Genomic DNA, 17,172 nt, shown 5'->3' with positions numbered 1-17,172 from the left:
CCTTGAGCAGACACTGTCAATTAAAGTTATCCTGTTTCATGAATAATGCAAAGTTCTATGTACCTTGGCAACCACAAGAACTATTATGTTGACATTGAAACTTAATCCATCCTTATGCAAAATGAAGGCTGTGACATCTGTTTGGCTTTTTTTATTATCATGATTATTCTTATGCTCCACATCACTACTAAATTAGAAAGATCCAAGAGGAAAAAGATGACCTTTTCCCTAAATGATGCATCTCTCCCAGTGCCTAGAACAATGTCCTGCTCCTAGTAGGTACTTTAAAAGCACTCATTAGCCTTCTTTTCAACTGCACTGGATATGGAGCAAGAAGTGAATTGTTTTTTCTTTTCTTTTTTTTAAGTGAAAAGGTCTTAGCTCTTAGCAAGGTATTCTCATCATTCAGACCTCCCTATCCAAGACTGCGAGTGAAGAATTATAAGGACTTTAAAAAAACTAAAAGTATGTGTTAGTAAAAAACAAACAAGATTTTATTACATTCATGATATACTTATTCATTACTCGAGGAGCAGACGTTACAAATATTTTGTGCTCGTAGATTTTTGTTCCCAAAGTGCCTTCTTAGCAGAGGGGTGATTATGCCCTATGTGGGAAAGACTGAGGGTAACAGCCAAGAGCTGAATATACCTGTACTTCTCCTTTGCCCAGCTCATGAATGGCAGCTCAAGAGCTGTCAGCCCTTCAGACATCACTGCCACCTGTTGTCAGAAGCCAGTACTATTATCTGAAAAATGATCATCCTTTACCCCAAACAGCTTTCCATTCCTTGTCATTCATAAAATTAGTGAAGAGGATCTCATCTAAGGGAAGGGGAGATAGAACAAGGGTTATCTAAGATTATCACTTAGATAAACCACCAAGGAATGAGGTCATTCATGTAACTACCTCTCTGGTCTGAACAATGGGTCATAAGAACATGGATTCACAGATGGAAGGATGCTAACAGGATATCTAGTTTAATGCTTCATTTGACAGACAAGAAAACTGAGGCCCAGTAATTTAAGGTCAGTAAATAGCAAAGATTAGATTCAAAGCCAACCCTTTGACCATCAATAAATTGCTCTTTCCTATTGACTATGCTTGTGACTCCATGTTCATAGGGGAAGTACATTGACAAAGGAGACTTCTCATTGACAAGCTGCAGAATGTCCAAGAGGAAAGTGACTTTGTAATAGGAGAATTACTTGAAGGAACCAGGAATGTTTCACTTAGGGAAAAGAAGGCTTAGGGAGGACTTGATGACTGTCTTCAAGAACCTTAAGGGATATCTTGAGGAGCAAGGATTAGGTTTGCTTTGTTTGGCCCTAGAGGATAGAACCCAAACCAATAGGTGATGCAAGGAAAATCTTCCTAATAATTTTTTATTTAAAATGTTTGCATTGATATTTGGCTTTCATATTATTGTTTTGTGTTAATTTCCTATCTTATCACCCAGGCTGTAAATTCTTTAAGAGCAGGATCAATGCCTTCTTATTTCTGGTAGCCCTCACAGCACCTATCACAGAGGTCACGGGTGGAAATGGCAGCCGTGTGTAGGGGGAAGAGCCTGGACCTTCTACCTAAACAAAGGTTTGACTTGGGCAAGTCACTTGACCTCTCTCTGAACTTTAGTTTCTTATGGACTTAGTTTCTCAGGGATAGTAGTGCATAGATTACCTGCTTTCACAGGATAGTTGAGAGAAAATAATTGGCACATCTTTGATCGTTATGTAAATGATACATATAAGTTGATAATAATTCTAACAGTAAGGTATTATATACCTCTGCCATGAGTGGGACAGATAATTTCCCACAATAAATAAATTGGTGAACTTGGCATTGATTCCTTGCCAAATCCTAGACATGGCTTATCTAATAGTCTCAGAAAGGTGAGTATTAAAGTTTGCATCCTGTTGGTTCCCTGAGTAGTCATGGGAAACCAGCCTCCTTTCTTCCTTTCCTTCTTTTTTCTTTTTTTTTTTGATAGTTGATAATATATCTGGATTTCAATGCAATGTTTAGCAAAGGCTCTCAAGATAACCTTTGTAGAGAGAAATATGGACTGGAAGTACTGTTAGGTGGATTAATATAATTTAGTGATCACCTGCTCTACAGAAGTATTGATTTAGCTGGTGCCCTTCAACAAAAAATGTAATTCAAATGAACATTAATTAAGTGCCTGCAACAAATGAGATCCAGAGCTAGATTTGGGGGATAAAAAGAAACAAAAGTCTCTGCCTTCAAGGGGCTTATGATAATGACTCACATTTACAAAGTATTATAAGGGCTGCCAAGTGCTCCCAGCAGAAAACCAGAGAGACCTAACAAGAGTATCATTATCCCTATCTAAAAAACCAAACAAACAAATCTGAAGCTCAGAGAGGTTGTAGGACTTGCCCATGATCACACAGCTAGAAAGTGTCCAGGCTGCCTCTTGTCTCAGAGGGTGGATAAGACACACACACAAAATAAATGCAATACAAGGCAGAATGTGGTTAGTGTTAAGGGTCAGACAAGATTCTACAAGAAATTTGAGGAGGAAGGGGTCATTTTCGTCAAGAGGGAGCAAGAAAACCTTCATGAAAGAGTTCACTTCTCAGATGGATGAAAATATAAGTGTCTGTTTATCAAATTTTCAGATAGAATGAAGCTGGAAGAGCAGTTTAAATGCTGAATAACCGATTAAAAAAAAACAGCCCATGATATTGGGCAGGGTCCACATGATCCAAGTCCTCCTCTAGGGTTCATAAAACCAGGTGCCCAGTCACAGAAGAGGGAAACATAGCTTAACACTGAGTGACAGAAAGAAATCCAGCAATTTTAGTTGACTAGAAGCTCATGATCAGGCTGCCAAAAAAGTTCAACTAATCTTAGATCACATTAATAGAAATATGTCCAGAACAAAGGAAATGACATCTATTCTTTCCCGGTCAGGCTACACCCTGTCTATTGTGCTCAGTTCTGGGCACCACATTTTAAGTGGACCATAGACAAACTGGAGGCTGTCCAAAGGATTATGTCAAAAAGATAGCAGAAGCAACTGTTTAGCCTGCAGGAAGATTTAAGTTGCAAATGAATGCTGCAGAATGGATGAAGAATCCTTTTTCTCTTTGACCTCAAGGGGGCAGAATTAAGATCCATGAAGGGCAGTTGTAGACTTCAGCTCACCAAGAGGAAGAATTTTCTAACAAATTTCCTATCTAAAAATGGAAGAGCTGCCTCAAGAAGTAGCCAGCTCCCTGTTACTGGAAGTATTCAAGGAGAAGTTGGGTGACCACTTCTCAGAAATATAGTGGGGATTCCAACATCGAACAAGGCATTCTGTGAGATGACCACTTTTAACTCAAAGATGCAATGATTCTGTCTTTAGCAAATTCAGTGCTCTCTTTCTCATAAGAACTCGGGTGATGACATGCCAACTAGACCCAGGCATTCTGCAATGGTCGATTTTTGTACAGTTAAGTAAAAACACCATGACCATGTTTAGAAATTGAGGCAGATGCTAGATTTGAACTTTTGTTCCTTATTTTGAGCATTAATGCGCTCAACTAAAATCACGCTCCAATGCCTTATAATTTCGTGGAAGCAACCATGGGTTTTCAAAGGTTATAAGGAATTACAAGCTCTAACAGGTCCTGGAAAGACCTCAAGTATGGGCCTAAATATTAACTACATATTTGCTGAAAAGCAGCCCAGCAAAGTTCAGTGGGGCTCATCACCAACAGATTGGCTACCAGGCTATGAATTTTCTTTTTTGAGCAGTAGAAACTTAAAAAGAAAGTCTACAACAGCAGAGTGGTTTTGATCTATGTTAGCAGAGGCAGTCAAATGAATGATGAAACCACAGGTCCCTGAAGTCTCATAAAGCTATCATTTTTCCTCAAAACATTTTTTAAAGTTCATAAAAGTTTCTGGCAAAAATGAGCCAATTCATAGATATTCATTCTACTTTTTCACTTTTGACCAACATGTCTCATCTTAACCTGGTACTGCTGTTGTGGACCTTCAAAATTTGACCCTGTTATGAAGCCAACTTCAAGCAGAAGAACAGCTTGATATAGATATAGATAGACTGTATATACTTATACATGAATGCATCTCCTCCAATAGAATTTAAGTCACCTGAGGGCAGGAACAGGTAGTTTCTTTTTTATCATTTATTCCCAGAACCTAACACACGTTAGATGTTTAATAAATGCTTGTTTGCTTGATTAGATCGTAACTCCAATCTATAAACATAAATATTACCTATACCAATGATGTATTTATTTGGGGGAACTGATCATAGGAACATCAATTTCTATAAATTCTGACCATTTACAAATCTACTTCTGAAATAAATCAGAACTAAAGCCTAACATTTCTCTTTCTCAAACCAAGGAGATTTGACTAAATCACCTAAGAGCTCTAACATGTTAGGATGTGCATGAAACAAAGTAATCTAAAGATGATAGACACCAAACATATTCAATCATGCTCATCTTGAAATAGATTTGGGCTTTTGGTTTTCCTCTCCTCTCTTAGTCCAAGTTTAACCTGACAGGATCACAAACAGAACAAAGAATAAAACCAAGAAGAGATTTATACACCTATAGCCTCGCTGGGTTCAGAAAGTCAGAGTCAGTTTAACCTTTCATTGCAAACTCATCAAAAATACAGTAAGAACTCAGAAGATGAGGGGAAAGAGAATGGAAAGGTGGCTGCCTTGACCTAAGATTTCATCACTGTAAGGAGTTCCCCTCAAGGCAAAGTTTATAGTTTATTTAGAGTTTCTTGGGAGTACAGGGATATTCAGTGACTTTCTCTCTAGCCATTATATTCCATAATTTTTCAATGTGACAACATATTTGAATTATTACTTTATTATTAATAGTGACAATGATTAAAAAAGAAGACTTTTTCTTACAGCATTTCAATTTAGAAAAAAAAAAGTAGAATATTCCAGGGTAGCACACCCTTGTAGTTTGACCAAAATGTACAAGTTGATAACTATTTGAAGGTTTGCTGTACCCAAAAACATTTATAATGTACATGAAAAGCCCAAACAATGTTATTTTAAATTGCCTAAATTAAAATCAGGAGTGGGTACTAGATAAGCATTAAATGGATTTTTTCCCCACTTGCATCATATTCAAGGGAATATTTAAGTGGCTAAAACTTACCACAGGCTTAAGTGATTTCCCTACAAACCCCTAAACATCTATGATTATTTTAAGGATGAGGAAATTAAAGTGCTTAGCTATACCTTTGTAAAGGAAGAACTTTTTCACAAAGTTCCAATCAAAATGAACAACATTAGCCTGGGGTCATTAAGTCTTCCTTGGCTAAGATGTCTCTATCCTTTGGTTAACAGTTGTTGGGTTTGGGGGATGCTGTTCACGTGGGTGGGTTGTTTTTTTTTTTTAAATTTGGGAAGATGTGTAAAAGGTAATGGGATGAAGATGGCCCTGGGAGGTAGACAACATCAGAATCCTTGTCCCAGCCCTTCCACTAACTACACATGTGATCTGGGGGCAAGCTTCTTAACCTCTCTTGGCTTCAGGTTTCCTCAACTGTAAAATGAGAAGAGTGGAGGCAGTTAAACCAGTTAGGAGGCCACTGCCATCATCCAGGCAAGAAGTAATAAGGATTCTAAATTAAGTGGCAAGAATAGCAATGGGGGAGGGGAGGTGCAGGGGAGTGGGAGGGGAAATACAGGTGAAAAACTTTTCAGAAGTAGGATTGAGAGTACTTAGTGAATGAATGGATATGAGAAGTAGAGGAGGGTTAAATGATTTGTTAGGGCTGAGAGAGATCTAGGACCCAATCACAGATGTCTTAGCCTAGTGCTTTTCCCATTATACCATAAAAAAGTATAACTAGATATGATCCTTGAATGAACCAAACCATTAAATCTTTACGTTGTACTTCCTAAGTGGATATTTAAGCATAGCTAAAAGTAATAGCAGTGCTGAGAAAATCCCAAATGAGAAACTTAGACATCAAAAACAAAGTCTGGGTTTACTAGTTTTCTCAAGAATCACCACAAGTCATAGAGAGCTTTGGGGAAATGAGTCAAAGATTAATCAGGAGTAGTATCCCAAATCAATTTCAATATCACCAGACATGCTTTGAATTTCAGCTTCATTGTGTATCAATCAGGAGAGCCAGGCAACCACAACTGTTAAGTGAATCCCTAGAGCACTGAGGAAGAAGGCTCTATTTGTGTTTAGAGAAGGAGGGGAAGGGGAAAAGAAATAGAAGATTGGGGAGATTATGACCTGAACTTGCGAATTTGTCTCCTGGGGAGACAAAACAAACACATGAAACAAAGAAACAAAGCACCAAACACCACACACACATATATACGCATACGCACGCACACACACAGTATAAGCAGAGTATTTCTGGAGCTGAAAGGAGGCAGAGCATAGATAGGCATAAGCCAATCTTGAGATGGGGAATGAGGCTGGGCCTACAATACCCCAGAAGCAGGAGATGAGAGGCAATGTAGAGTGGTGGAAAGAGCACTAGATTTATGGTTAAGAGATCTGGCCTCCAATTCAAACCTTACTAGCTCATGTGACCCTGGGCAAGCCTTCTGAGCCTCAGTTTCCCTACCTGTAAAATGAAGACAGTTAATGCTCATGCAACTACTTCATACATACATACAACACACTTCATATTTCACAGAGTTGCTAGAAAAGTTCTCCATAAACATGAGAGTACTGCATAAATATTGTTATTTTCTATTATATTTTATATGATTACGAAGAACAGTCTGGAGGACAGCTTGGTTTCTGAATTTCAAAATATATTTATGGATCTGTCAATGTGTTCTGTTTCATACTTATGAAAACCCAACTCCTCTATTTTCTGATTTCCCAAGTATACCTTAATTGCCCATTGATATTAATAGGGATCAAGTTCTAAAGCATCGCTAGCCAGCTTAGTTAGAAAGCAGCTTCCAATAACATCCTCATTAGCCATTTGATAACGAAGTCTGTGCTTCTTCCAGAGCCATACAACAGACTATCAGGTAATGAGAAGTGGTTCTCATGCTGCCAGCACTCAAGTTACCATAAGCTCAGGGTTGTATTGCTCCAGAGGGCCTCTGGCTATCTGCCCAGTAGCCCGCAGAAAAACCTGCATTTCTCTAGGGAAGAGGAGGAGGAAGAAGCCCAGTGACGTCTGACCCATCCATCAGCTTTGCCTTGGCCCTGCCCCTAATTCTACCTTTAGTTACATTGTATAGACTATGACCAATCCTCAGAAGTCGGGGCTCTGGAAACTCCAAGGCTGGTCTGATGGCCCAAGAAATTTGGGCAACATGAATAGCATAGGGAATCAGAACCCCTATGTACTACTGAATTATTTGAAGCCATTACTGTCCTATTTCTCTTAGTACACATACTCCACAAATTTCAGCCTCTATTAGACAGGCAAGGACTTTTCCTCTTTAGGGAATAAAGAGAAAGAAGAAAGCTTGGCATTATCTTGGTGTAAAGTAAAGCACTTCAGATTGGGGTCAAAAAGATCTGGGTTCAAACCCTATCTCTGTGAATTACTGTTTGTATGACCATAAACAAGCCCCTCCCCTTCTCTAGGTCTCAGTTTCCTCAACAGTACGATCAGGGCAGCTATATTAAATAATGCCAAGAACTAGCACTTATATAGTATTTTAAGGTTTGCAGAATACTTTAAATATTTTCTCTTATTTGATCCTCACAACAACCCAGTGAAGAAAGCTCTATTATTCTCCTTATATTTACAAATAATGGAAACTGAGGCTGATATAAAGTGACTTGCCCAGGGTTACACAGTATTAATTGTCTGAGGTAGGGTTTTAATTCAGATCTTTCTGATGCCAAGTCTGACACTATTTACCACGCAGTCTAGCTGCTTAATATAATAACAAGCACTGATAAAGTCTTTTACAAATATTATTTCATTTAATCCAATCACAAAACCCAAGAAATTAGATGCTATAATTATCTCCATTTTAACTGAGGCTGAGTCAGGATCACTTAGTTAAGAAATGCCTGAAGGAGGATTTGAACCAAGACTTTCCAAATCCAAACCCAGCGCTCTATCTCCTCTGTTTCATCTCTAAATGCCTTCCATACCTGCATCTTGATGGCTGAAATGCTAGGAAGTGGGTTATATGGTGCTCCTGAGTTTCAGATATGGTCAAATCTACATTGTCAGAAGGTAGATAACTCACATTGAAGCTAAGCCTTAGCAAATCTTTTCAACCTCTTGCTTTTGTGATCATCATTCCTGCTGGCTTTTATTTGGCATATAGCCCAGCTCTAGCTAGAAGTGAAGACCTTTTAAGCAGAAACATTTAATTACCTTCCTTCACTTTCCCCCATGGAAGGCCTATCACTTCCACTAGAGAAAGCTGTATTGAAACTGGCACCTCCCTCCAAGGAGGAGCTTTCTATTCCTAGGACAAATGATGGAGCAAGGAGGGAGAACACTAGACAATTACAAAACCAAAGCTAGGACAGGGCAATGGATGCTTTGACCAAGGGCATCAAGATTAAGTGGGGCTGCCAACTACACTCCTTAGATATGTAGAAATAACTGAATTAAGCACCTTGTTAACAAGCTAAGTAGCTTAAACAGGAAGCTACCAGATGGTTCACTCTCCTGGGTTTCCTCCTCACTCCCCCCACCGTTCCTCCATAGACCCAACCTATGATCTCTCCTACAACTATAGGCTTCCCAGCAATGTCTGTCTTGCCCCACATGGGGCCTTGTCTTTTGAGAATTAAGTGCTCATTTCCCACAACTGAATTTCTCTTAAAAAGTTAATTTATGGATACATCTCAGGCTGCTTACCCCAGTATCTTGAGTTAAGTCTTCCCTCTGATTTTATTAGGTTAAAGTGTTTACAAATTTCAAAAATGTCAAAAATAGTCACATTCATTTACAAATAGACAAAGTTGCAAAGTCAAGTTTTATTTAGTATCATCCTTGCCACAGACCTAACATCTAGCACGGTGGCTAGCCCACAGGAGGTACCTAATCAAAGCTTCCTGAAATTGAACTGGGAGGGTACTGTTATTTGGATTTACCCTATTCTTGGAGACATTGTATCCTTCCACTTCCTACCCATCCCAAGGCTTGTCACGCTGTATCACTAGTACAATGCCTAGCACAAAGTAGATGCTTGACAAATGTTGCTGATTATTAGCATGGAAAGGGAAACTTCAGGAGTTACTAGCCTGCTTCTTCCCTGACTGCAATACCTCAAGGATATAAGATCTTGTCAGTGTGGGTAATTGCTTCCACCCACATGGGTCACACTGCTTCTATGACTTAGTACATAACCTTATGGACCAAAAAGTTCATCCAGTGGCAAATAAGTCTCTCCAAATTTAGCCAGGCTGATCCTCAGATAACAGAGGTACCATCCTACTCGAAATCCTTTTCAAGTTGGTAGGACCTGGTGATACTGGCTCATGGCACCTCCTCACCAAGATGAGGCACTGAAGGAACCAGTGGAGGTTTCTGCCCTGTACTCTACTACGGTGTTGGGCTAGTGGTCACCTAAACTTTCTCTGTTCTAATGAATCCATTTAGGGTTCGAAAGTCTTTCTTATTCAGGGGTTGTTAATTTTTTTGGTGTTCTAGGCCCCTTTGACTATCTAGTAAAGTCTATAGACTTTGGAATAATAATGTTATAAAATAAAACATGTAGAATCAAAAAGGAAGTCAATTACATGTAAATACAGTTTATCTGTGTCTGTGCATGCACACGCACACACACACATTTTCTTTTTCCAAAAACAAGTTAATGGATTCCAGGTTAAGAACACTTGCTGTAATTAAATAAACTTCATTACTACTTAAGAGCTCTGCCTTCCCTTTCTACATCTATAAAAGAAGTATTATACCAAGAAAGAGACCAAATGACTGGAGGTCACTTTATGAGGCCCAGGAAGAAAACTCCTGAAAATCTAGCTAAGCTGAACCAAACTCCTCCCAAAAGCACTGCTGGAAGGTTAAGAAAACAGTGGCAATGCTCATCTCCCAGATTTCATCAATTATGATTCTGTCCCCTGTTATCAGACTGGACTTTGCACTGCACTTGGATGTGGATACATCCCACATTAAAGAGACCACATAGTATGTTTTCTCTCTATGAGCAAGGTTCTGATCTGCTGCTATAACAAAATAGCTTCCTCTTAGGTCTTCATTCCTTATTGAGAACTGATAGTACTAGAAATGCCAACTTAAATTAGGTGACTCTGTCTCTCTGCCTCTCTGCAATTTTATTTCAATCATATTCATTAACAACTAGGGAATTTATGGGGGAACCTATTGGATTCACAGCATTTCTCTAGTTATGTCAACATTACAAAGTTTATATGAAGCACTGAAGAGTATTATATCTCAAGGTGGCATTCCAATTGTGATTTCTTGGTCCAAGTTCTTTTCTTTGTCAAATCAAACTTTTAATGCTCTTTGTCAAAAAGCTAGTGAAGACAAGGAGCCAGCTCCTTCCAGCCACATGCCCTGCCAGATTAAGCATGCTTCAGGGAAGAGCACTAGTTAGGGGAACATGTTGGAGGGGGTTGGGTGGGGAACAAGAGGTGCTGGACACCAGCACGACTACTCATCTGGGTTTTTGGAACTCTCACTTTCTAGCCTACACTGCAATCATAGATAGAAACATTCCTCAGGCACCAACCATGTGCAAAACGCTGAGCTAGTTGCTGAAAGTATGTAGATGAAAGAACATACTGCCTTCCCTCATATAGTATGTGATCTGAAAGGGTACGGGATATACACAATGAGGTGTGATACATGCTAGCACTCTGATTATAATTTTCACGCTTGTGGAGAAAAATCTTCATTAACCATAAGAAAGTCACAAGTCTACATAGGCAGAGATTTAGGGTTGGAAGAGAATACCCTCAGTCCAGCCCTTGAATTTACAATTAAGGAACCATGAGGCCAGAAGAGCTTAGTTAAAGGGCTTGCCCAGGTCACACAGTTAATACGGAGCAAGGCCAGTATTTAAAGCCAATTCCTGACTCCAAACACTGTGCTCCTTGCATCTGAGCCCCATAATATTGTCTGCATACATTCCTTCCTTCCCATTTACTTTAACATTGCTTAGCAAATGACCCCATTTTAAATTGAGAAGTCAGGGATTAAGTGTGAAATCAGCAAAGTAAGTTAGTGGACAACCAAGCATCATCTGTGAATTTGGCAGCTTGAAGTGACAACAAAGAAGAAATCATATTGCCAACCCAACAGTGGTTTTAAGATGACAAGTTGCATATGAAATGGGAAATGATGAGTATATCTATTGACAGAAATAATAACACTAAATTATTCAGAAATCTCAATGGTGTCTGCCAATGGTTTAAAAAATGTACATGAGACCTGCGGAGAAGGGGAAAGACATATGTGAAGATTTATTTCATTGTATTATAATAGTTCTTTCCACAAACTACACAAATTAGCACTGTACCAACCTTTGAATATGAAAGTGAAGTTTTCCACAATAAGAGTTGTGGTTTTCTGCAAGGGGAAAATGCTGAGTTATTGAAGATAGCAAAACAAAAGTATTTCAAAAAATAAAAGTCTTATGCAGCAGGAAGCAACAATTTTTGGTTTTTCTCTAAGACTAGAAAAAAGTCAAGGGAGGAAAACTAAAACACTTCCCAAGCAACAAAAGCATGTTAGATTTTGTTGTTTGTTGTTTTTAAGAGACGAGAGAGTTTATTTTAAAACACATACAGCCATTGGGTAGATAGGAGTGCTGTTGGTACAGTCACGTGCTCCAAAGTGACCAGAGTTAAGAAAGACATAGCACTGCCCCCACATCCAGCACTTCACCAAGCACGCTACTTTTGTGAGGAATATGAGAGCAGAAGGGTTCGGTCCCACAGAGAGGTTGGCCATTGAATTGTTATAGCTGGCGCGATGGATAGAGTGTAGGGCCTGGAGTCAGGAAGACTCATCTTCCTGAGTTCAAATCTGGCCTCTGGCATTTACTAGCTATGTGACCCTGGTCAAGTCACTTAACCCTATTTGTCTCAGTTTCCTCATCTGTAAAATGGGCTGGAGAAGGAAACCACTCTTAATGACCAGCTTCCAGATCTGTCCAAATTCATTTTTCAGGGGTAGGTCAGAAATTTACATGGATAATATTAACTTTTAACTTAAACTTAGGTGCTGTTAATTTTTCCAAGAATTTGAGGTGACTTAGAATAGGGAGGATCTTCATGAAATACTCTTAGTCTCAAGAAAACTACATTTTTCCTTTCTACACTCTGCCAATATCTCTCCCAAGGCAATTATATGAGAATTTCATTTTACTAGTTTGTTTGTTTATGGGCGCAGTTGGGGTTAAGTGTCTGAGGGCATATTTGAACTCAGGTCTTTCTGACTTCAGGACTGGTACTCCATCCACTGAGTCACCAACCTGTTCCTTACTGTGTTATTTTTTTTAAAGTGACAAGGGAATTTATTTTAAAATACACTAGCCTCTGCCAAGGCAGCCTTGGGAGGCCAGGAAAGCTACTAGGCTGGTCACAGGCCTCAAGCAGGCATTGCAAGCTCAGAAGCAGAAATGCCTTCCTTGGACCATCGAGGCCCTCTGGCTTACATCAGGAGCCTGTTGGGGCTTGGTCTCTTTCTTAGTACAGTTTCTTCCCTGCATGGGGGCAGACCTGCCCTTCTTCCTGAATACTAAAATAATACCTTCTCTTTCCTAGGGAGACTCTTTTGCTCCTTCCTGATTGACTCTGGACATGCTCTAGCCTCCTCTTCTAGCTCTTTATCCTTAGGATGAGAGCTGCATCTCGTGGAAAACCAAAGGGTCCCCTAATCTTCCCTGCTGGGAGATATTGAGTTACAATTTTCACAACCAGAGTCTTAACCAGATATAATAAAGAGAGCATTAAGACCCATGTTAGCAGATAAGAGAGGAGGGAAGGAATGGGAGAATACCAAGTCATACTGTGTTTAACCACTTCACATGACTATGAATGCCTTCTCTAAGGATCTATATATTTTTAGTGAGAGATTTCTTTTATGCTATGGACCAATGAAGGCATAAGTAATTTAAATCTTACTCATAAAATTATTATGAATACAAATTTTGCTTTCCAAAAATAAAAATATGCTCATTAAGCTTGGTCTTGAAGGAGTGAGGAGAGAATACCCCTCATTCCTTTTCTTGCAGCAATGGAGGATTACAGATGTGGCACACTGCTTATGCTGTCAGCCTCAGCTGATTTTTTCACTAGTTTTACTGAACCATGTTCCCCTCTTCTTTATCCTTTGTTATCATGGATAGCTTTCTAGGTAGGGGAATAGGGAGGGAATGTCAAACCAAACAGTATCAATAAAAATCATTTAAAAGAAAATAATAATACTGCTATCTTGTTTTACTGTTTTGAACTGACAGCCATGTTCACAAAGGAGGCAAAAAAAAAACTTTCCTACACACTTATAAGAAAGAACTAGACTGCTGAACTGTGAAGCATTATGAGAAGAGAGATCTTCGGTTTTGCCAGCATTTTTTGAAATTAAAGAAAAGAGAAAGAGTCAATGTATAAGCCTTCTGAAAAAGTATAAGTTTGGGGTAATGAATGTTTTTTCAGTTATAAATGATTCATGGCATTCTGGGTCAAGGAACACTACTATGCCAAGTAGATGCCAAAGGGCATTGGGTCCTGAGCCAAGCAGTAGTAGGGCTGAATGCTGCTGCTAAGCTCCAGCAGCTTCAGGTACCAGGAACAAGAATGGTGTCTTCTCCCATTGCTTTGCAGCAGCTGTCCTCTTCCATCAGAAGATCAGAAGGTCCTGGGTGCCCCCTACACCATAGACTACAAAGAGCACTGGACTAGAAGCCAGTAAACAGGTTGGGCTGCCACTGCTAAAGATTAGAAAGAATACTTCTCCGACAGGGTTGCAGGGAGGACCAATGGAAAATGAATAGCTACAGAGAAATGTAAGATGCTAGGGTCATTATTCCTATTGTCGGGATACTAATCAAGATACACAGGAGTCATCCCCACCCCTATGGCAGTGTACTTTCTTCACCCCAATGTTCCCTACCAGCTAACACATACTAGCTGAGTGATTGTGGGTAAGTCACTCAAACTCTCACTGGCACACACAACTCCCTAAGATCATGCAACGTGGATCAAAGCATGGGCCCAAGGTGGGGGGGTAGGGGGGATATTTGCCAGATATTCCCATGTCACAAGGCCAAATTATTACATTGTCACTGGTGACATTTTTGCTGGCTAGTTAGATGTTTAGGCAGCTAGGTGGTGCAGTGCTGGGACTGGAGTGAGGAAGAACCATATTCATGAGTTCAAATCTGGCCTCAGATACTTACTGTGTGACCCTGGGCAAGTCATTAACCCTGTTTCCTCATCTGTAAAATGACCTGGAGAAGGAAACCATTCCAGTATCTTTGCCAAGAAAACCCCAAAAGAGATCACAAAGAGTCAGAACTAAGAAACAACAATTTAGATATTAGTATATTTTCACAGCTATAAATAAGATCCCTATTGGTGAGACTTTGGTTTGGAGGTAGAGGGCTTGGCTTTGAATTCCAGCTGAGTCACTTACTCCCTATGCAACCCTTGGCAAATAATTTAACCTCCCAGGGCCTCAGTTTCATCTGTTAATAAGCAGATTGAATTAGATGATCTCTAAGATTTATTCCACTTCTCAATCCATGATTCTATGTGGGTCTTGGGCAAGTCACTAAACCAATATGAAAATAAAAATTTCCTCATCTGTAAAACAGGAGGCAGCTTAGGTGGCTCAGTGGACAGAGCACTGGCCCTGGAGCCAAGAAGACCTGAGTTCAAATCTGACTTTAGGTACTTACTAGCTGTGTGGCCCTGGGCAAATCACTTAACTTCTGTCTGCCTTAATTCACTGGAGAAGGAAATGGCAAACCACTCCAGTACCTTTGCCAAGAAAACCCTATGAACAGAATGATCCACAGAGTCATGAAGAGTCAGACGAAATAACTGAACAGCAACGTCTATAAATTAGTAAACAAAACAAAACAAAATCAACAACAACTTGTACTACCTGATGCATGGGATTGTTGTGAGAAAAACACTTAAAGTCCTGCAGCAATGCGAGTTATTATTTTGGTTCATATTTTCAGGGTTTCTAAGGGAGAACTAAAGAGACTCATCTATGAAATTGGAAGGACCTAACTTTAGTGAGATAGGAGTCTATAATGATGATAAAGTTAAATTTTAACATATCTTGAAGAATTGAGCTCCAGGGTATTTTTTGGTGGGGGAGTGGGTTGGTGAGGGGATTGATGTATATTTGCTTTTAAGGTTGGATTACTATTAGGCTCCTGTCTTAAAACAATTTCATGGGAAGAAAATGTGGCATATTTGGGTTTCTACTAGAAGTGTTTTTACTGTTACACCCAAAATAGGCAAGTCAGAAAAGTACCAAATCATTTCCAAGTAGATCTCAGAGCCATTAAAAACAACAAATATTCTGTTAATTCTACATATACACAATTTCAAAAGGAAAAAGATTGTCCAAAATAAATTGACATTTCAGTTATTTTTAAAATCATTGCCAAAATAAATTTTAAACTATTTCTCCCCAAAAGTGCAGAATTTCTAAATGTCCAAATTGGCTAGTTTCAAGTCTGGCCTTTTCAATTTTAAATATCATGGCATCATTTAAAAAAAAATGGTCTCCTATGAAGTCAACCTTGATACAGGATTATTGAAGTTTAGTGATTATAAAAACCAGGCTGGGAATATTGGCATTTGATGCAATGATTGTATGGTATAATGGATAGAAAGTCACCTTTGAAACCAGTGGACAAGTCCCTTAAGTTTGGAGGACTCTAGAAGAACTCTTGAACTCTTGAAGACTAAGTTGCAAAGGAAGAACTAGATTGTATTGAGAGAAGGAATTTCTTCATTTTATCCAGTGCTTAGCACAATGCCTGGCACACAGTAGGTGCTTAATAAATATTTATTGACTGACTTCACCTAGGATTTCCCTATACTGACTAAACTACAGGTCTTGGTCCTCTCCTTAACCTGTTCCCAAAACAATGATCACAATAGAGAAAAAAGAAAGCCAAACATAATTGGTTTAGGACAAAGACAGCAGAATATGAACATAGCTAAAGAAAAAAAACAAGGCACTTCTCCTTGAGAAGTAGTGGCAGAAAGAGGGAGGTGAGAACAGAAGAGAAGGAAAAAGAACAGAACAGCTTAGGATAGAGGGACAAAGAAATGCATCTGAAGTCCTGGGAAATTCTTGGCACAAAGGATCAGCTGGATGTAGGGAGTTGAAATGGGTGTCTTAACTAGCCAGAGGAAGGAAAGATTAGGGAAAAGTGACTAGAAGAATAGCAGAAAAGAAAGGAGAGGAGAGGAGGGGAGGGCAGGGAGGAAAAGGAAAAAAGATGTGCCCTAAGTAAAGGAGCTAGCTGGTAGGAAAGGCAGAGATAAGATGCAGAGAAGAGCATCTGAGACAAACACTCTAAACTGAAGATTACCAACAGCCAGATGGGTCTAAGACAACTTAGTATGAAAACAACAACAAAAGGAACCTAGCCTGACAAAGCAAAACCCTCTCTTTTGGAAGGGGGGTGGGGTGGTGCTGGCTGGGGAACACAGGACTTGAGAGAATGAAGCGGGAAAATAGCTACACTAGAAAAAGTCTTAGGGCAAAGAAGAGTCTACCAACTGCTGCTCACACAGAGCTGAATTGTTGGTATTCTTTCCTCTGCAGGGAACAGTGCTAATCTCTTAGGTTCAATGGCACTGAAGGGCCAACATGCTCCCCACCAGGGAGGGAATGCCTGGCTCACTTCCCAAAAACCCCACTGGGAAAGTGACAAAATGTGTTAGCTTTCTACCTAACTCTCAGACATGAACAGAGAATCTTTGTAGCACACCAAGCTGTGAAATAATTGCAAGCACTAGTCTATAAAAAACGTTTTGATTACCTCCTGAAAGAGCTTGGAAGTTTGAAGAGACATCATTACATGCCCAGAAACCTACACATATTTATTCTACAAATTACCTACCATGTGTGCTTAGCACTATGTTAAGTCCTACACATATAAGGATGGAGGAAAATAAAGAAGGAACTTCCATCTCTGCCCTTGTGAGGTAAGACAAGTCACCTACCTATAAAGCAGTGAGA

This window comes from Trichosurus vulpecula, chromosome 5, assembly GCF_011100635.1.
Source record: "Trichosurus vulpecula isolate mTriVul1 chromosome 5, mTriVul1.pri, whole genome shotgun sequence".
Taxonomy (NCBI): Eukaryota; Metazoa; Chordata; class Mammalia; order Diprotodontia; family Phalangeridae; genus Trichosurus; species Trichosurus vulpecula.
The sequence above is the reverse complement of the archived record's forward strand: the minus strand, read 5'-3'. Positions refer to the sequence as shown.